Source organism: Hevea brasiliensis, chromosome 15, assembly GCF_030052815.1.
Source record: "Hevea brasiliensis isolate MT/VB/25A 57/8 chromosome 15, ASM3005281v1, whole genome shotgun sequence".
In the NCBI taxonomy this organism is placed as follows: Eukaryota; Viridiplantae; Streptophyta; class Magnoliopsida; order Malpighiales; family Euphorbiaceae; genus Hevea; species Hevea brasiliensis.
Window position 1 is genome coordinate 12,871,296 of NC_079507.1, and position 22,284 is coordinate 12,893,579.

The following is a 22,284-nucleotide window of genomic DNA, read 5'->3' on the forward strand; positions in this document are numbered from 1 at the left end:
TTGATGAGTTTTTAACAAGCATCAAAGTAAGTAAGTGCTCATTTCCTCTCCTTTTCTTCATTAAACTTTGAGTGGATGTTGTGGGTAGTTAAATTGTGGAAGAATTTTTTAAGTTTGATGAATTAGTGAAATGTACACTTTGGCAGCCATGGAACCTCAATAAGAATATCTTATTCTTGCATGTAAATAGTGTTTTGAATGATGATTTAAATGTTTAATTGTATTAAAGTTGAATTCCATGTGTAAGGTTTGAACTATAAGCTTGAAAAGTGAAAGTGGAAATTGATGGGTATGTGTAAACTTGTGGCAGCCTTATGAAGAAGATCAAAATGTGTTGTTTCATGGTTTGGTTTATGGAGTTATATTGTTCAATTATGTTGTTATGGATGGCAGCATGTATGTGTGTATAAAGGTTTGAATTTGGACATGTAAATGAGGTGCATTCATGTATTTAATTATTGTAATTGGACTTGGAAAATTCTGGGTTATAGTGTGCATATTGAGAATGGTTATAAGCTGCCAAAATGAACAAAAATGTGTTTTTAAATGTGTTAATGGTAAGGTACAAAACAGAAATGACATGGAAGAGTTAACTTGGTAAGCATAGGATGTGTAATTGATGAGTGATGAACAATGTGTAATAGGGCAGTGTATGTTTTGGCTTAGAACCTTAAGTATGTGGCTCCAATTGGTATGAGACCAATTATAGGTGAAACTAGGCACAAAATGTGCCAACTTTCATGAAGGAAGCTTACCAAAATTCTGCCTAGAAGATGACTTGAAAAATGACCAAATCTGGATTAGTGCTTTGAAAGCCTGAAAATTGACTATTTGGGCAGTAGTTGGTTTTTTGGCCATAACTCACTCAAAATAGGTCCAATTGACATGAAATTTTTACCATGAATAGATTAGACATATATCTACAATTCTTATGAAGACACCAACACCCAAAAATAATCATAAGCAAGTCAAATAGCTTGCATAAGTTCGGGTACCAAAACTGGCCGAACCAAAAGTGACCTAAAAATGACCTAAAGTTACTATTTTGATACATTCTGTCCAGCATTGGTAAATTGACCATAACTTGGTCTACACAACTCAGAATGACCTGAAAATTTGCCCCACGTGCAATAAGACATAGACCTACACGTTTGTAGTTTGGACTAAAACCCGAAAATCGAGGGAACTAGGTCATCCGGCTATGTCAAATTAGTATACCGAAATCTGGCAAATTGCAATAAAATGCAATATACTTGAAAATGAATTTGGTAACATGTACCAACACTAAAAAGCTATTAAATGTGACATATTGGTAACATTAGAATTGACTCACTTAGAGTGCATCAAGGGTCAATATTATAGGTTGACTAATAAAATGAATTAAAGGGAATAGTACAAAGAAAATTTAAATATTAGATTTTATTCTTAGAAACAAATTCATTGAGTACTGAAACACTTTAAATTGTGTGTTTCAGTTGAAAAGGATATTGAGAAGCATAAGGAACACTGAGTCAGGGCCAAGAGGCATATATCAAAGGTTTGTGCACAATAATTATTTCTTTAGAATTTTTCAATTGAAATAAACTATGATTATTTGTATGTTATTGTTTTAAATTGTGTTTGTGCACAATAATTTTGATTTCTTATTTTCTACTTAAAAATTTATTTAAACATTATAGTTTTAAATTGTGTCTATGCATAATACTTTTTATATTCACTACTTTTACCAGAAAATTTATTTGGAGAATTGAGTTATGAATAATTTTTTATTGTTTTAACTTTGGGAATATTATTTGGAAGTTATTGTGTTGCCTACTTTGCAAATGAAAATTTTGAGATAAAATGTGATTTGTGGTTTGTATGAAATATTGTGATTTGGAATTGTTTTGATTCACACTTGCCATGACAATGTTACTATGTTCCTCCCCCATTTATGGGGTGAGTGTGATTATATTCCTCCCTCTTTGACTTGTCAGTCTGAGGTGAGTGTGGATGAGTTCTCATTATTTAGCTAGCTTCCTCCCTCATTGATTTCAATTATTGGGGTGAGTGTGTCTTATCGTGGTGTACAACACGGCATGTGTGGAAAAATTGTGTCATGGCCTAAACTATGTTATTCAGTTATTTGATCAAATGGTGTTATTGATTGGCAAAACTATGTTATTCAGATATTTGATCAATTGGTGTTATTGATTGACAAAACTGTGTTATTCAATTATTTGATCAAATTGTGTTATTGATTAGCAAAACTGTGTTATTCAGTTATTTGATCAAATTTGTATTATATGAACTTTGTAAATTGTGAAATGGAATTATGAATTGTTTGATTTGTAAATTGTCAATAAAAGATTTATATATCGCATTTTAAATTGTTATTGTGCACCACTGAGTAAATTTTACTCAGCAATAGCTTTTCATTACTGTCGTAGGTAGACAAACTGACAGTGCAGCAGACTAGGCTGCTAATGCTATATTGAGAGTTCATCGGGTATATTGAGTATACCATATTTTTGTATTTTGTATTGTAATGTATGTTCACTGTATGTATATATTGTTCTTGGTTTTGAGCAGTTATAAATTCAAATTGTACATTAAAATTGTAAACTAAATTTGTAAATTATTTTGGCTTGTAAATATTGTGATATATTTCTTTTATCTCAGTTTTTGGAAACACTGGGAAATTGGTTATTGAACTGTGTTGATAATGTTTGATAAATTTATTGTGTTGAACAAATTCTTGGAGTTTGGTATTGAGGAATTATATATTTGAAGTGCTTTTTACAGGTTTTTGAAGAACTGTTTTATTCAAAATATAGATGGCACTCTGCCAAAATTTTTACAAAAATTATTAATACTTCAAATTTGTTATTTAGTTTCACTTCAGTTAAAAAAAAATTTAACACTTGTCAATAGTGCTCACCACTGTAAAAAGAAGTAAGAAAAGTTTTAAAATCCCTTGTAGTGTATTTAATGGGTTATCAGTAGATGAAGTTGGTAATTCATTAGGTATACTACAGGATCATGTTATGCCTTACGGAGGGGTAGGATGTGACAGAATATCCCTTAATTCTGGACTCCCTACTTGGGTGTCTATCAAATGGGCCAAATATGCTTTACACCCTTCTCTAATCATCTTTCTAGCAAGTGCAACTCAAATGATGTTGGATGGCAATAACTGCCTCTCCCCATGTATTACTAGATCTGTATACTCGAGTGTCACACCTTACTCCTCGTAAGATGTAAAATGTTCCCGTAGTACACCTAATAAATTACCGTACTTCACCTACCGGTAACCCATTAAATATACTACAAGGGATTTTAAAATAATTTTCGTTCATTTTGGAATTGGTGGGTAAATTTTTTTTTTCTCAAATATTAAAAACCTTCATTTAGAGTCCAAACATAAATCAAATTTTTGGATATTTAAAATTTCTGCAATTTTTATAAAAATTTCAGCAGAGTGCCGTCTGTATTTTGAGAAAACAGTTCTTCAAAACTTGAAAATAGAAACACTCCCAATATATTCCTCAATCACAACTCCATTTGCAACCACCAAACTTCAAATCAACAGCAATAGCAACACTTCAATTCATAATCCAAATTTCAAATTAAGAAATAATATCTCAAAACATTTCATAACTCATGCACATTGCATTTTAAATCATTAATTTACAATCATAAGTTAATTTACAGATACAAAATCTCAAAAATAATATTATTACAATTTTATCTGTACAACTGCTCAAATTACAGAGATACATATGCATAATATCATATTTACATCAAACTAAATTACCAGGGTATAGACAATACCCGTACAAAAATTCTTCAATTGTGCTTCTCTCTAATTGTAGCAGCTCGCTCTGCTGCAATGTCCTTTTCTCTATCTGCGACAGCAAGTTAAAGCTATCGCTGAGTATATAAATACTCAGTGGTGCACAATAAAACATAAAATGCATAATATAAAACATTTATGAACAAATCCTCATTCAAAAATCTCATAATCGCATTTCACAAATTTTTTTTTTCCTCAAATCATATTTATAATAAATCATAATTTTCAAAACTTAATATAGCACAACTTGATCAAACAATTTAATAAACATGGTGTTGCCAAATAATAACACAGCTTAGGCCATGACACAAAATTTCCGAACATGTCGTGTGTACAACACGACAAGGCAAACACCCTCATTAATCGAAATCAATGAGGGAGGTGGCTAGCTAGCTAATGAGTACTCATCCACACTCACCCCTCAAATTGGGAAGCCAAAGAGGGAGGAAACTGATCAAATATCATACTCACTCCACAAGTGGAGGAGGAACATATTAATGTTGTCATGCCAAGTGTGAACTAAAAACAACTTAAATCAAGTTATTCAAATATTTTATACAATTCACAAATCATATTGCACTCTAAACTTTTCATTTACAAAGTAGGCAACACACTATTTTTCAAATAAGATTTTCAAAGCCATAACTAAATTCAAAACCATATTGTTTAAATATTTCATACAAATCAATAATTAATTTTCCTTCCAAATTTCCATTGTAGAACAGGCAACACAACATTCTTGAAATTCATAATGAACAAACACATTCACAATGTATAACAAATTAATTTCATTATGAAAACTATAATTTAAAATTTTTGTGCCCAAACACAATCAATTTCAAAATCAAGTTTCCATTAACAAGTGGCAACACCATAGTTCTCAAAACCCATAATTAACACAATGCATACAAATCAAGTTTTCAGTAGGAAAACAATAATTTAAAGTTATTGTGTACAAACCTGGACTTAATCGCTTCTAGGCCTTCTGAGTCTTTTTCAGCTGAAACACAAAATTTATAGTGTTTCAGTATCTTATTTCACAGTAAATCCAATAATTAATTCATAAATACTTAATTCTAGCCCAAATATGCTTAAACTAATATTCTTGAAAATTTTCATTTTAGAGTTACTATTCATGGTACTGTTCAAGTCAATTTGTTGACTTTCTAAGGCTTAATAGGTATGGAACTCTAACTTCACCCACACACCACATTTTGGTTACCAAACTTTTTGGTTTTGGTCATTTTCTCAAATTCTTAGTCTTTTAGGCATATTTGCAAATTTTCAGTTTTGGTGTCTTAAGTTGCACTGTTCCATTGGTCATCTTACAGTTAGAATTTGGCAAAACTTTCTTCGTAGAAAATGTTCCCTATTGTCTTAAGTTTATTATCCTTTTTGAATCACTCCAATTGGAATTTTGTAGGTCAAGTTATAGCCATTTGAACCATGGCTGCCGGACTAGACTCAACCCAAAATTCTGGGCAATTTTTGGTTCTGGCAGTTTTAGGTCACCAACTTGGGGTGGCTAAATGACTTGGTTAATGGCATAATTTGGGTTTGGCTATCAGTTTGTGTTCTTCACTTTTTGGGCATGGTTTCTAGATGAAAATTGTGCCATTTAGTGTCTATTTTCATTCCCAATTGGTCTCATACCAATTGGACTTGTAAAATTTCATTTTTGGTCCTTCAAAGTTGACTTGGTCATGCTGCCAGCAGCATGACCACATTGAATCCGAATTTAACCTCAACTCCAACACTTCCAACACACTTCATTTGGTCAAAAATGACCATTTCTCACCCCACATTAGGTCAAAGACACCATTTACAAGTTTCTCACATTTTTGTCTTTAAACCCTATTGTCCAAAACCCTAACTCACACTAATTGTTGCATTTTATTAATTCAACACATATAAACTTACTTACTCAACTCATTCAAGCTCATTTTTACTTTTAATTCAATCAAATGCATGCAATTCTCACCCCTACATAGGCTGGACGAATTTTCCTTTGGTCCTCCAAAGATTTTTTTTTTTTTTCATTTCAAGTATATTTCTATGTTAATTGAACTAAGAACATAAACATTTAACTAAAATATTTTAAGTTTAGATTACTAACCTTTTCTTGAATTTCCAATCTTCAAATCTATATTTTTCTTCCTTCCTTTTCTTCTTCAATCTACTTTTCAAGTTGCCAAAGTAGGGTTTATCAAGAATTTTTAGGGATTTAATGGAGGATTTTAGGGTTTGTGAAGCTTTAAATTAAGCTTCAATGGAGGAAACAAGAAAGAGATGAGAGAGGAGAGAAGTGGACGGCACATTTGGGTGAGGAGGAAAGCAAGCTGATTTTCTTTTCCTAATTTTAATGCATTTTTATGTCTTTAAAAATGTTTTTGACTTAGTCAATTTAGGTAGAAAATTTAAAATGAATTTTGACATCATGATGATGTCATAAGGGTGATGTAATAAACTTTTTCCTTTTTCTTTTTTCTTTTTTTTTTTCTTTTCTTTTATGTCTTTATCTTATGGAAGACCAAAAATCAATATAATTAAATTTATTAATTATAAGATTTATGGCATCATGCATGATGTCATGCATGATGTCATCTCCCTACACCTTTTTCATTTTCTTTTTTTTTTCTATTAGTTCTTTAATTTAATTCCGGACTCCAAAATTTTCTTTTCTCCGATTTAATTTGACAGTTAGGTCAGGAGTCAGCTCTCGGGGTCAATTGACCAAATTGCCCCTTGCCATTTCAACCTGGTTTGCAAATAATTCAATATTTCTTCCGGATCCCTGACCTAATTATTTGACCAGCTTAACAGTTCTTTTTCGTGATTTTATCTTTTCCACTATGTTTGTAATGGTCCTAAGGACCGCAGCATCACATTTTACGGTTCAAAATTTGAGTTTAAAATGGCTTCGCAACCCTTCCCGAGAAGGTCACCCATCGCTGTGACTCTCGACTCGTTTAACTTCTTATGTTCTGTTTTTCTTATTTATACTTAACTAATTGATAATTACTAATTATTTGTGTTTATGGCTTATCTAGTTGTCTTAAGTGTGGTCCTAATCCCCTCAATTGTCCGAATCGACTCTGGTCACCGGAACAGTGAAATATACCAGGCTATGCAAATAGGGGTGTTACAATTCTCCCCCCACCCCCCCCCCCCCCTTAAAATAATTTAGTCCTCGAAATTGTGTCCACTATCTGTCCTTAAATAGTCATACGTGTTGTTTTTTCATGTTTTTCTCATATTTCTACATAGCTTTATAATCGGAATAATGGTCCTTAGCACTTTAACCAACGCTATTTACTCATCGATTGCTTACCTTATGTGTCATGTTCCTTTTGAGCTTCTGTCATAAGTTAGATTCAAATTCATTTCAATTTTCGAGGTAAGCAAATCTGTGTGCTAGTGCATCTGCTTTTCTAGGACCTCGTGTGAGCCTATGAGTGAGAACTTAGTTTTACTCTTTTCTTATAAAATCTCTTAATCATTTGATGTAACTTTAAGCTTAGTTTAGAATATTTTAGTCTTTTCTTGCTGTTGTTTTAGCAATTATTTTCCTTTTGTAGTCTTTCCTTTCTTGGCCATAGGTCCATAACCATTATCGTATCATCTCTATTTATGACCAAGGCCTATGTGCCATTTTGCACTATCTTGTTTGCTTTGGTTTAACTTATTTCTTTCTTGATAAAATAGTTCGGAATATTGTTACGTATCTTAAGTAAATTGCTTGCCTTAGTGGCAATTCCTCATCTAGTATTTTTCTCATTTCTTATTGTTCTATTTATTTTTATCTATCGATATTCTATAGTTTATTTTGCACTGATGTGTAGTCATTATTTTCTTTTGTACTGAACTATAACCTTTCAATATTCTAACTTTAGAGTTTTAAATCCCAGGTTAGGATTTTCAAACTCCTTTTTAATAAGAAAACTTTATCTTATCATAACTGTACTAAAACAGATGCCGTTTGCAACTATTCTTATTCTTGTGTACTATTGGGTAGTACATAGCTCTACACAATAAATCCCAAGTCAGTACTATAATCTGCAGCTTGCAGCACAAACATCAAGAATATTGCATAGTTAATATGATACATCCCAATAGAACAAACTTCCCTATATCTTATTTCTTTTAAATTCACTAATATCTTGAACTTATTTTAATTATGGTATTCACTGACATCTATCAGCAGTAATACCCTTACCTGCATCTAAGGTAGCTATATTACTATAACTTACTTTTAGGTTCTCTTTCCTTACATGATTAGGCTTACTAATTAACTTTACAAATTCTTGTGTGCTAGCAAATACTTTTCACTGACAAACTCTTCCAAAATTAATTTTAAAAAGACTAGTCACTAACATATCAAAATTGATTTTTTTTTTTTTTTACATATATACATATCTCAATTAAGAATTGAGAAAATACCAGCAACCATACCAAAAGTCTCATTCTCGTCCCTCTGTCGCATAGTGTATACTCTCACTGGAGCATCACCTTGTCCTGGTTGATTCACAGTACTCTGACTTCCAGGTGTACTACCCCTACCTCTGCCTTTACCTCTACCAACTATTGGTAAACTTTTCGGGGTAGAAACTTGGGTTGATCCTTCCGATGTGGTGAATGATCCATAACGGCGTGGACTTATGCAATCCTTAGCAAAATGACTAGTCCTCCACAATTGAAACATGCTTCTATAGCTCTATAACATACTCCACTATGTGGTTTACCACAAGTCTCACAAAGTCGATCCAACAACATTTTTCTGCGTGTCTATTGAGTTTGCTGATCGGATTGGGATGGTTTCTATTTAGAAGATATACTTCTACCCGATTTGCGCGAGCTAGATACTCCAAAATGTTTTCTTTTGCCAGAGCCACTCTCAGTGGGACCCTACCACTTGCATTCTCAAGCTAGGCCTCAATCCAGCCTCAAACCTCTTACACTGGTCTCTGGGGGTGGAGACTAAGCTTCCAGCATAATGGCTTAGCCTTGAAAAGTCCTGCTCATACTCTTCTACAGTTTTATCCCCTTGCTTCAACCTTAAAAACTCTTGCAGCTTCATGTCTACATAAGTATCGGGGACCCACTTTTGTCGAAATTCCCTTAAAAAGTCTGTCCATGTGAGGACTGGTGGCTCTATCAGACTATAGGGGATGGTCTTCCACCACTCATATGCATCCCCTTATAGAAGTGATACTGAATATTCGAACTTCAACTCTTCAGCACACTGTAGTTTTCTAAAAACCCGTTCCATCCTTTCTAACCACTATTCTGCTTCCAGTGGATCCACTGTTCCTTTGAATTATATAGCCCCAAATTTCATTAATTTCTCATATTGTCGAGCTGGAGGTTGTGGTTGTGCTACAGGTGCTTGTGTCTGTGCATGACGTGGCACATTTCCTGCCATTGGTTGAATGAACGCAGCCATCTGCTGTGCAAACTGAGCAGGGAACTGCAGTGCTTGAGGAGGAGCTGGAGTGGCTGACCCACTCACATTCTAGAGTGCTGCGGCTTCTCATCGGGCCTCAGCCTCGACAGATTGCTCTACGGAATGTTCTCCCTCTTCCATTCCATTTTCCATAAATTTTCTACTCTCTAATAACAAACACAAGGAGGTTGACCTCCGTTAGTGCATATTCATATTGTAAATATGTCATATATATCAAACATTTGAGCAGTTGTATTTATCAACAAAATATTTCAAATTCACAGTTCAAAATTTATTTTAAAACCTTGCTCTGATACCACTAAAACATGTCACACACTACTACTCGTAAGATGTAACATGTTCCCGTAATACACCTAATGAATTACCGTACTTTACCTACCGGTAACCCATTAAATATACTACAAGGGATTTTAAAACAATTTTCGTTTATTTTGGAATTGGTGGGTAAATTTTTTTTTCTCAAATATTAAAAACATTCATTTAGAGTCCAAACATAAATCAAATTTTTGGATATTTAAAATCTCCGCAATTTTTACAAAAATTTCGGCAGAGTGCTGTCTGTATTTTGAGAAAATAGTTCTTCAAAACCTGAAAATAGAAACACTCCCAATATATTCCTCAATCACAACTCCATTTGCAACCACCAAACTTCAAATCAACAGCAATAGTAACACTTCAATGCAAAATCCAAATTGCAAATCAAGTAATAATATCTCAAAACATTTCATAACTCATGCACATTGCATTTTAAATCATTAATTTACAATCATAAGTTAATTTACAAATAAAAAATCTCAAAAATAATATTATTACAATTTTATCTGTACAACTGCTCAAATTACAGAGATACATATGCATAATATAATATTTACATCAAACTAAACTACCAGGATATAGACAATACCTGTACAAAAATTCTTCAATTGTGCTTCTCTCTAATTGTAGTAGCTCACTCTGCTGCTACGTCCTTTTCTCTATCTGCGACAGCAAGTTAAAGCTATCGCTGAGTATATAAATACTCAGTGGTGCACAATAAAGCATAAAATGCGTAATATAAAACATTTATGAACAAATCCTCATTCAAAAATCTCATAATTGCATTTCACAAATATTTTTTCCCTCAAATCATATTTATAACAAATCATAATTTTCAAAACTTAATATAGCACAACTTGATCAAACAATTTAATAAACATGGTGTTGCCAAATAATAACACAGCTTAGGCCATGACACAAAATTTCCGAACATGTCGTGTGTACATCACGACAAGGCAAACACCCTCACTAATCGAAATCAATGAGAGAGGTGGCTAGCAAGCTAATGAGTACTCATCTACACTCACCCCTTAGACTGGGAAGTCAGAGAGGGAGGAAACTAATCAAATATCATACTCACCCCACAAGTGGAGGAGGAACATATTAATATTATCATGCCAAGTGTGAACTAAAAACAATTTAAATCAAGTTATTCAAATATTTTATACAATTCACAAATCATATTTCACTCTAAACTTTTCATTTACAAAGTAGGCAACACACTATTTTTCAAATAAGATTTTCAAAGCCATAACTAAATTCAAAACCATATTGGTCAAATATTTCATACAAATCAATAATTAATTTTCCTTCCAAATTTCTATTGTAGAACAGCCAACACAACATTCTCAAAATTCATAATGAACAAACACATTCACAATGTATAATAAATCAATTTCCATTATGAAAACTATAATTTAAAATTTTTGTGCCCAAACACAATCAATTTTCAAAATCAGGTTTCCATTAACAAGTGGCAACACCATAGTTCTCAAAGCCCATAATTAACACAATGCATACAAATTAAGTTTTCAGTGGGAAAACAATAATTTAAAGTTATTGTGTACAAACCTGGACTTAATCGCCTCTAGGCCTTTCGAGTCTTTTTCAGCTGAAACACAAAATTTATAGTGTTTCAGTATCTTATTTCATAGTAAATCCAATAATTAATTTATAAATACTTAATTCTATCCCAAATATGCTTAAACTAACATTCTCGGAAATTTTCATTTTAGAGTTACTATTAATGGTACTATTCAAGTCAATTTGTTGACTTTCTAAGGCTTAATAGGTATGGGAACTCCAACTTCACCCACACACCACATTTTGGTTACCAAACTTGTTGGTTTTGGTCATTTTCTCAAATTCTAAGTCTTTTAGGCAAATTTGCAAATTTTCAGTTTTGGTGTCTTAAGTTGCACTGTTCCATTGGTTATTTTACTGTTAGATTTTGGCAAAACTTTCTGCATAGAAAATGTTCCCTATTGTCTTAAGTTTATTCTCCTTTGTGAATCACTCCAATTGGAGTTTTGTAGCTCAAGTTATAGCCATTTGAACCATGGCTGCCGGATTGGACTCAACCCAGAATTTTGGGCAATTTTTGGTTTTGGCAGTTTTAGGTCATCAACTTGGGGTGGCTAAATGACTTGGTTAATGGCATAATTTGGGTTTGTCTTCTTCATGAAAGTTTTAGGTCTATATCTCATCTAACCACTGGTAAAATGTCAGGTCATTTTGACCTACCTAGCTCAAGTTATGAACAAATTAACAAATACTATTCATTTGGTCAGTTTGCACAGGGACAGACTGAGATTTTTCAAGTTTGGTCAATTTGTTGACTAGGTTTTAGTCACTTTTTGGGCATGCTTCCTGAATGAAAATTGTGTAATTTAGTGTCTATTTTCATTCCCAATTGGTCTCATACCAATTGGACTTGTAAAATTTCGTTTTTGGTCCTTCAAAGTTGACTCATGCTGCCAGCAGCATGGCCACATTGAATCCGAATTTAACCTCAACTCCAACACTTCCAACACACTTAATTTGGTCAAAAATGACTATTTTTCACCTCACATTAGGTCAAAGACTCCATTTACAAGTTTCTCACATTTTTGTCTCTAAACCCTAATGTCCAAAACCCTAACTCACACTAATTGTTGCATTTTATTAATTCAACACATATAAACTTACTCAACTCATTCAAGCTCATTTTTACTTTTAATTCAATCAAATGCATGCAATTCTCATCCCTACATAGGCTGGAAGAATTTTCCTTTGGTCCTCCAAAGATTTTTTTTTTTTTCATTTCAAGTATGTTTCTAGGTTAATTGAACTAAGAACATAAACATTTAACTAAAATATTTCAAGTTTAGATTAGTAACCTTTTCTTGAATTTCCAATCTTCAAATCTCTATTTTTCTTCCTTCCTTTTCTTCTTCAATCTACTTTTCAAGTTGCCAAAGTAGGGTTTATCAAGAATTTTTAGGGATTTAATGGAGGATTTTAGGGTTTGTGAAGCTTTAAATTAAGCTTCAATGGAGGAAACAAGAAAGAGATGAGAGAGCAAAGAAGTGGACAGCACATTTGGGTGAGAAAGAAGTCAAGCTGATTTTCTTTTCCTTTTTATGCGTTTTTTTGTCTTTAAAAATAATTTTGACTTAGTCAATTTAGGTAGGAAATTTAAAATGAATTTTGACATCATGATGATGTCATAAGGGTGATGTAATAAACTTTTTCCTTTTTCTTTTTTCTTTTTTTTTTCCTTTTCTTTTATGTGTTTATCTTATGGAAGACCAAAAATCAATATAATTAAATTTATTAATTATAAGATTTATGGCATCATGCATGATGTCATCTCCCTACACCTTTTTCAATTACTTTTTTTTTCTACTAGTTCTTTAATTTAATTTCCGACTCCGAATTTCTTTTCTCCGATTTTATTTGACAGTTAGGTCAGGAGTCAGCTCTCGGGTTCAATTGACCAAATTGCCCCTCGCCGGTTTAACCCGGTTTGCAAATAATTCAATATTTCTTCCGAATCCCTGACCTAATTATTTGACCAGCTTAATAGTTCTTTTTCGTGATTTTCTCTTTTCCACTGTGTTCGTAATGGTCCTAGGGACCACATCGTCACATTTTATAGTTCAAAATTTGAGTTTAAAATGGCTTCGCAACCCTTCCCGAGAAGGTCACCCATTGCTGTGACTCTCGGCTCGTTTAACTTCTTATGTTCTGTTTTTCTTATTTTTACTTAACTAATTGACAATTACTAATTATTTGTGTTTATAGCTTATCTAGTTGTCTTAAGTGTGGTCCTAATCCCGTTAATTGTCCGGATCGACTCCGGTCACTGGAACAGTAAAATTTACCAGGCTATGCAAATAGGGGTGTTACATCGGGAAGGCCAAAAATGACCATTTTCAGTCTATAGTCGATCATGGCATGATGCTTGGCTAACTAATCCATGCCCAAGATGATATCACAATCTCAGAAGGGCATTTCAATTAAATCTGATAGGAATATATGTCCTTGGATCACCAAAGGACAATCCTTATATAACCTATTTACTCTGACCTCCTGACCAAATGGACTAGTCACTAGCACATTAAAGTCCATTTTCAAGCAGGGAATAGTAGCAGAACAAGCAATGCTAGCACTAATATATGAGTGTGTGGAGCCAGGATCAAACAACATATAAATAGCTTGTTAAAAGATGGACAAGGTACCAGCCACAACATCTGATGTCTCAGCCTCATCCCTCTGGCACATGGTGTACACCCGGGCTGATGCACCACTCTGCTCTGGTTGGCTCACTGTGCCCTGGCTACCAGAAGTACTGCCTCTACCCCTGCCTCGGCCTCTACTAACTGTCTATTGTCCCCTGGAACAGAACCTTGAATAGATCCCTCAGTGGTGGTAGGTAGCCTAGATCTACGGGCACTAGTGCAATCTCTAGCAAAATGCCCACTTCTACCACAGTTGTAGCAGGCTCCTGTGGCCTTATAACATACTCCTCCACGTGTCTTGCCATAGGCTTCATAGTTGCAGACAAGAAAGGAATCCCTAGATGTCTGCTAACTAGATCTAGGTGGCCTCTGCCCTGAGAATCTTCCCTTACTAGAGCCTCTGTTAATTGGTCCCCCAAAACTCTTCCTCTTACCCGGATTGCTACTTAAACTCTGACCTGTAGGCTTACTACTCTTCTCTTTTTTAGTGGTTACCTTCTCAGATGGCCCTTCTAGTTCTATCCTTTCCAACTCAAGGGCGTGAGATATCAACTTTGAAAAGTTCCCATGTTTAAAACCAACCACCTGTAGTCATATGCTAGGCCTCAACCTTGTTAGTAGTATGCCCTATAGCATATCATTTAGTATAAATCTTGTACATGTTTTATTAATAAAAGGCATTTTCACTTTTTTGTTTACATAATATATTTATATGTAATAGAAAAGGTCCATTGATATTTTGTTAAAAATTATATTCTTAAGTTGTTAAGAATATGAGTGACAATATTTCTAGCACAAAGTGTCATAAATTAGTTCACAATCGAGGATACTTCACTCTAAGGACATGACTTATCCAGAAAGATTGTAATCATGTTTGTTCCCAAGTTATTTATAAGAGATGTAAATAAGATGGAATGGTGACTCTCATGCCATATAACAAACATGATAGGCACTTATGCATGATAAGTAGGCCGAATCAGTGACGCTTATTACAAACACATGGAGTTTATTCTTATTAATATATTGTCATAAATCATATCAGTGCAAAAAATCTTTAGACCTGAGATAGCACATTTATCTTATATATAAGTGGTTTAAGTTTGATACTGCTTTCATACTTGAACTATGTATGGGTGTATGGGCATGTGTTGGCTCCTACTAGTTGTATATGGAGGTAGGTGTTAATCAAGATGGAATCTGTTGCTCTAAGTAAATAGGGATAAAATCCTATATTCTTTTAATTGTTCTTGATGTTTCAAGTTCTTGGCCAGGACAGCCAGGACAGATAGATTTAATTAGAAAAGAGTTTTTGATGAGAAAATCTTTCTAATCAATAATTGGAATTAAAAGAGAACATAATATTCATAGCAAATGGAGTTTGACATAAACCATGACTCCAGTTCGAATTGGGATTTTGTAACAGAGAGATTCTAGTGCATGGTAACATATGATGAAAGGTTCATTTAAGGTATTCCTTATTACTAATTGGGTGGCCATGGCATGCTATACTAGGTGTTAACCATGTTCTATGAAGTGCCCAAAATGATTTAGACAAATCATTTATGGTAAGAAAGAGTTCTAATGATATTAAGAGTTAATATCATATCTCATTGCTAATTAGTGATGAGCCTAGTGGGTCTCACATATACACAAGTAATCACCAAGTTAAATGTGATTTAATTAATTAGTTAAAGAGTTTAATTGATTAATTAAATAGGTTTGGTTTGCAGTTAGATTGCAAAGTCCCTAGCATGGCTTGAAACCAAATCTAGGTTATTGGATGTATAGTATAAGTTAAATTTATATTTGAAGTGTTTAAATATGAATTTAATTATGAGAAATTAATTAATAGAGATTAATTAATTAATTAATTTATATTTGATATAAATTGATTAGAAGAAGTGAAATAATTATTTTGGCTTGAGAACTCAAAATTAAGACACAAGGGTAATTTGGTCATTTCACAGGATGATATGTGGCACCATGAGATGGTGACACATGGCACTACACATAAGCTTGCCATTTGTCTTCCAATCATGTAAGATGATCAAAGTCAACATTAATTCTAATTTTGACACTGGACATAATATGATTGGGTCAATTAAAATTCTGAGCCAATCAAAAGATGACATGTGGCAAAGGTTTTAATTGTTGACTTAGCTATATAAGGGAAAGGATGAAGAAGAAAACAAGCAATCTGATTTTCTCAAAGAGGTACCGCCACCCTTGTCTTCTTCTTCATCTCTTCTTCTTCGTCTCTCATCAATTCAAAGAGAATTGCCAAAATTCTCTTGAATTAAAATTGCTAGAAATCGTTTCTAGTATCCTATATATATCTATAACATCTCTAAAGGAAAAACCTTAATTTCTAATTGATTGGAAGGCTTGAGAAGCTATTCAAGGGGCTGCCATTGGTGGTCCTGGTGTGGACAGGCTAGAGGGACAACATCTGGGGTCCAAGGTGCTTCACAAAGGTACCAAACACAACTACAATGCATCAAAAGGTTAGTGCACATGTTCTTGATTTAATCTAGGATTCTAATGAATTAATCTGTTAATTATAAAAATCTTAAATGGCTAACATAGATCCAAATACATATTAAAAGAGTTTTAATATACAATTGAACATTGAAATCAATAGGTAAAAATTGAATCTTGCATGATGCATGAGACCCTAGAAGAAAATTTTTAAATTCAATGTTCTAATCTAATAATTTTTCATGCTTTCACTCCTTCAATTGGTATCAAAGCCACTATATTTGCCATTTAGATTGTTGATTATATGATTTAATTGTGTGATTTAATCAAGAGTTGATTGAATCATTGCTGGTTGGACCAACAATGTGGCGGTATGAAGAAGAGTTGCATTGGTGCGCATGGTTTGGTGCATTCAACCATGCGCATGGCTTTTGGGCTTGAATGTGGGCTTGGTTTCAAGGCCCATAATTAGTCCCATGACTAATTAAAGTGTTTAATTAGGAGTTTTAATCACACAATTAAATTTTGATTCAAATATAAATTTTTAAATTTGTTTGAATGTGATTCAAATATGAATTTTTAAATTTGTTTGAATCATATTCAAATCTAGATGTTTAAGTTGAATATGAGATATTCAATTTAATTTTAGTATGTATGTTTTGTTTAATTGTTAAATAGTGATATACATGATGGATGATCATGGACAATAAAAGACCAATGTGATTGGATTTATTTCTTTTATGTTTCTTTGGGTTGTAAATTAATTAATTTATTTTGGTGGCATGTATTATAAAGGTTGTAATATTTTTTGGGTTGTAATTTCATTTATTTGGTTCTTTTAAATTTTCCTTGGTATGCCAAGGATTACTATGTAATTGGATTGAAAGAAGATAAAGGAGGTCAAGAGCATTGCTGGGAACAGTGGGAGGAATTCAAGATCAAGGGTTGATTATGTACTCCTTTCAGTAACTCTTGTAATATGAATGAATGAAATGCACCTAGGAATACCCTGATTCAATTCTTGGTGGCTCAGAATTAAATCCCTTAGAAAGTCCATGATCATACCATATTTATTATCCATGAATGCATGAGATGTATGGGAATGTATGCAAGTATATGATATATGCATGCTAATTAGATAATGTGCAAAGTGAGACCATAATAGTAATTAGGCTGACCACAAAATCTTCCAAACAAATGATTAAGTTGAAAATGGTATAATTAAAGTAATTATAACATGGGCCCTCCATTGAGGCAATTATTTTAAGAAATTTTAAATACTTGCATATGATGCAATTAATTTAAGAGATTTTCTTAAGAATAATTGTTAAACATGGGATGTTGTAAATATGTAAATGGTTTGGTGGCTAATAATGAATGTGCCTGAGGACATTAAAATTATTTGCATGTTTACTGGCTCAATGGGATCAACTTAACTAATGCAAGATAAATCAATAATGGATGTGCCTGAGATTTTGAGCATTAGGGCTAGGTAAAGGATTGAACCTCACATGAGATGTGATGGGTAAGGAGTTGCTCACTTACAGTTTATTGTAATTCCAATAATGGATGTGCCTGAGGATGATAAATAAGACTATAAGAATTCAATCACCCACTAGAAATCCATCCAACTAAGATTTCCGTTTTCTACTTTAGAAGTGTAGGATTCGCTAAGTTAGTGGGAGGACTAATTTGATTAAAAGACTATAATCATTTTGGTTAAATACATGATATATTTATTAATTAATCTAGTTATTTTCTACAGTTAATTTTTTGATAATAATGAGCACACCACAATCACCACCATCCAATATCCTTGCAAGCATACTTGATTGCAATAGGTTGACAAGACCTAATCTCTCTGATTGGCTAAGAAATTTGAAACTTGTCCTGAACCTTAAACATATAGGATATGTTTTAGACTAAAATATTCTTGGTCCCTTACCTCCAGAGGCCTCTCAAGAGGAACATGAAACTTTGGACAATTGGAAGGAGCATGATATGAGAGCTAAGTGTTACATGCTTGCTTTTATGAGTAATAAGTTACAGAAGTAGCATGAGAACATGCAGAGTGCGAGTGAGATCCTCCTTCACCTATAAGAGTTATATAGTGAGCACAGTAGGAATGCTAGATATGAGATATCTAGACAGCTATTCCACATGAGGATATATGAGGGACAGAATGTTGGGGATCATGTCCATAAGATGATTCGGCTAATTGAGTAGCTGGAACATGTTGGTTTGGGAACATGTTGGTTTGGAATTCCCAAATAACATCTAGACAGCTATTCCAATTGCAAACGGATTTGATCCTTCAGTCCCTTCCTGAGTTATTTGGGAATTTTGTGACAAATTTCCATATGACTAAGCAAGAATGCACCTTGGCTGGTTTACTCAACATGTTGGTTATTGCCCAAAAGAATATGCCGTGCAATAAAGGAAAAGAGGTAGCTTTGATTGCATCTTCTTCTGCTGGAAAGTCCAACAAGAAGAAGAGCAATAAGAAAAAAAAAACTTCAAATTCTTGGTCCTTCCAAGAAGATAGTTATATAGAAAGGGAAGACTAAAGCTGATGGAGGCAAAGGAAAGTGTTTCCACTGCAAGCAGGATGGGCACTGGAAAAGGAACTGCCCAGGATATCTTGCTTCTCTGAAGGACAAGATGGATACACCTTTGGAAGGCATGTCCATATCTTGTTATTTAGATTCTAATGGTACTCATAGTTCATCTACAGCTTGGGTTTTAGATATTGGTGTCAGTTCTCACATTTCTTATGATATGCAAGAACTAGCAAGTAGTAGCAGCTTGCATTTTCGAGATGTTAGACTCCAAATTGGCGATGGCTCAACTGTTGAAGCTTTAGCCATAGGATCTAAATCTTTTTACATGTCTGGGCATGTTTTGTATTTGAATAATATCTTATATGTACTTGATGCTTTTAAGAATATCATTTCGATATCTAGTTTGACTAGAGATGGTTATGAATTTCAGTTCACAGATGATGCTTGCAATATTTATTTTGGAAATAAATATGTTGGCTCGGGTTATATGCATGATGGTCTTTATTATTTGGATAATAATGATAAACAAAAATTGAATGCAAGTGATCTAAATGAATACAATGCCATAATGAAAATCAATTCAAGTTCAAAATATATTTGGCACTTAAGATTAGGTCATGTTGCAGAAGATAGGATTGCAAAACTGGAGAAAATAGGGATTCTATCCTCATTGGGTTCTGAACCTATTCCAACTTGTGAATCCTGCCTTCAAGGCAAAATGACCAGATCACCCTTTGTTAGACAAGGGTTAAGAGCTAAAAATATTTTGGAGCTAATACATAGTGATGTATGTGGTCCATTTAAAGAAATGGCTAGAGGCAGTTTTCATTATTTTATTACCTTTTCTGATGATAAATCAAGATTTGGGTATTTGAATTTGTTGAAATACAAACAGAAATCCTTTGAAAAGTTCAAAGAATTTAAATCTGAAGTAGAAAATCAAACAGGAAAAAGTATTAAAGCTCTTCGATCAGATCGTAGAGGTGAATACTTGAGTACTGAATTTGATGAATACTTGATAGAGCATGGCATTGTTTCCCAGCTGACTCCTCTAAGAACACCACAGCTGAATGGTGTATCTAAAAGGAGAAATTGTACCCTATTGGATATGGTATGTAGTATGATGAGCTATACTGATATGCCAATCTCCTTTTGGGGATTTGCATTAGAATCAGCTTTGCATGTTCTGAATAGGATTCCATCAAAATCAGTATCTTCCACACCTTATGAGATATGGTATGGAAGAAAACCAAGTCTTAAGCATGTTAAGATTTGGGGTTGTCTAGCTTATATCAAAAAGCTGAACACTGATAAATTGGAAACTAGATCAGAAAAGGGTCGATTTGTTGGATATCCAAAAAAGAGTTTTGGATATTATTTTTATTTGCCTACATCATAAAAGGTTGTGGTAAGTAGAGATGCCACATTTCTTGAACAACAGTTTGTTCAAGAAAGAGGCAAAGGAAGGCAAATAGAGTTAAAATTAGAGAATTCTGACCAACCAACAGATCATATGGATATGGATCCATCTAGTCAACCTACACCTATTGATGAAACATCTACATCTATTCCTCGCAGATCAACTAGGACATCTCACCCACCAGTGAGATATGGTTTTCTTCATGAAGAAGAACAAGAGTTGTCTACTCATGAAGAAGTAGATCATGGAGATGATCCACTTACTTATGAAGAAGCTATATTAGATATAGACTCTTCAAAATGGATTGATGTTATGAAATTCTAGATTGATTCCATGTATAAGAATCAAGTTTGGGATCTTGTTGACCCACTAGAAGGTATTGTATTTATAGGGAACAAATGGGTTTTCAAGAAGAAAATTGGTTCCGATGGAAAGGTAGAGACCTATAAAGCAAGGCTAGTAGCAAAAGGGTTTCGCCAAAGGCAAGGAATTGACTATGAGGAGACTTTCTGCTATACCATACCCCTCTATAAGATGTAACATGTTCCCGTAGTATACCTAATGAATTACTGACTCCGTCTACCGATAACCCATTAAATACACTACAAGGAATTTTAAAATAATTTTCTTACTTTTTAGAAGTGGTGAGCTTTTATAGCAAGTATTAAAAATATTTACTTAAAGTTTAAAGACTAGTTAAAATTTTTATCCATTTTTATTTTTATGCAAATTTTAGAAAATTTTCAGCAAAATGCCGTCTATATTTGGGAAAAACAGTTCCTCAAACACCTGTAAAAACACTTCCAATAATTCATTTCATCAAAATCAACCACTACCACAACACAAATCAATATCATTTCTCCCAAATCCATAATTCAAAACAATTCTCAATTCAATTGTCTTCAAAAATAATATTAAATAACTTTATTCATATTCCACTAAAGAAAAATTAATTTACATTCATTATAAAACTCAAAAATAAGTTCTAACATTACAATAATTTGCATTTCATTACATACCAAAATAATATTACAAAAATTTTTGTACAACTGCTTAAACAATTTACATACATATAATTGCATGCATACATCAAAATCTAATATACAAGGGTATACCTATAATATACCCGAGGCTAATCACAAGCAGCCTTCAAGGTGCAGCTGTAGGAATCTCACTCAACTGCTCTATCTTTACTCTCACCTGTGACAGCATACAAAGCTATCGCTGAGTGGTGAACTCAGTGGTGTACAACTATAATTTAAGATGTAATACAATATATATTGATAATAATTATACCAAAAATTTTGGAATCTCAAAATTTAACCAATTTTCAAATATCAAAATTTTCATTGCCAATAATAATAGTCACATGTTAAAATAACCTTGATCAAAATTTCAATTTATCAAATCACATCTGAACAATAAAAATAATTCCTACAATTAAGGAAATAAGCAATTATTTTAACAAAATCATTTGTGCACAATCTCATTTAAAATCACAATTTATTATCAATCAAAACCCATTCTTTATCTCACTAACTATGCAAGACTAATCTGAAAGGGCCATCTTCGAGGTGATTCTAACTCCCTATGGTCGGGGAGGTCGAATCATAGTGCACAGTACACAACATAATAATGAAACTTCTGAAAGGGCCAATGAAAAACTTAGATCTAACCTCTAATAAGAGGAGAATCTAAGCCTGTGCACATACCATGGTATTCAAAATAAAACAAAGCTAACTCCATTGTCTCCTCAACAAATGATATAGAGACGGGTAATAACCTAGTTACGCATCTATAGTAAGATATAAAACCATATTATGCATTTCTTTGTCCTTTTTGTGAGAATAAATCACAACACAATATTAATTCAAGATTAATTCCAATATTCCATAATTTTTTTATGCTCATTACAATCCAAAAGAAAATTTTGTATTTTATTCATGCAAATTGCCTGTAACAATTCAAAACATAATTCCAACGAAATT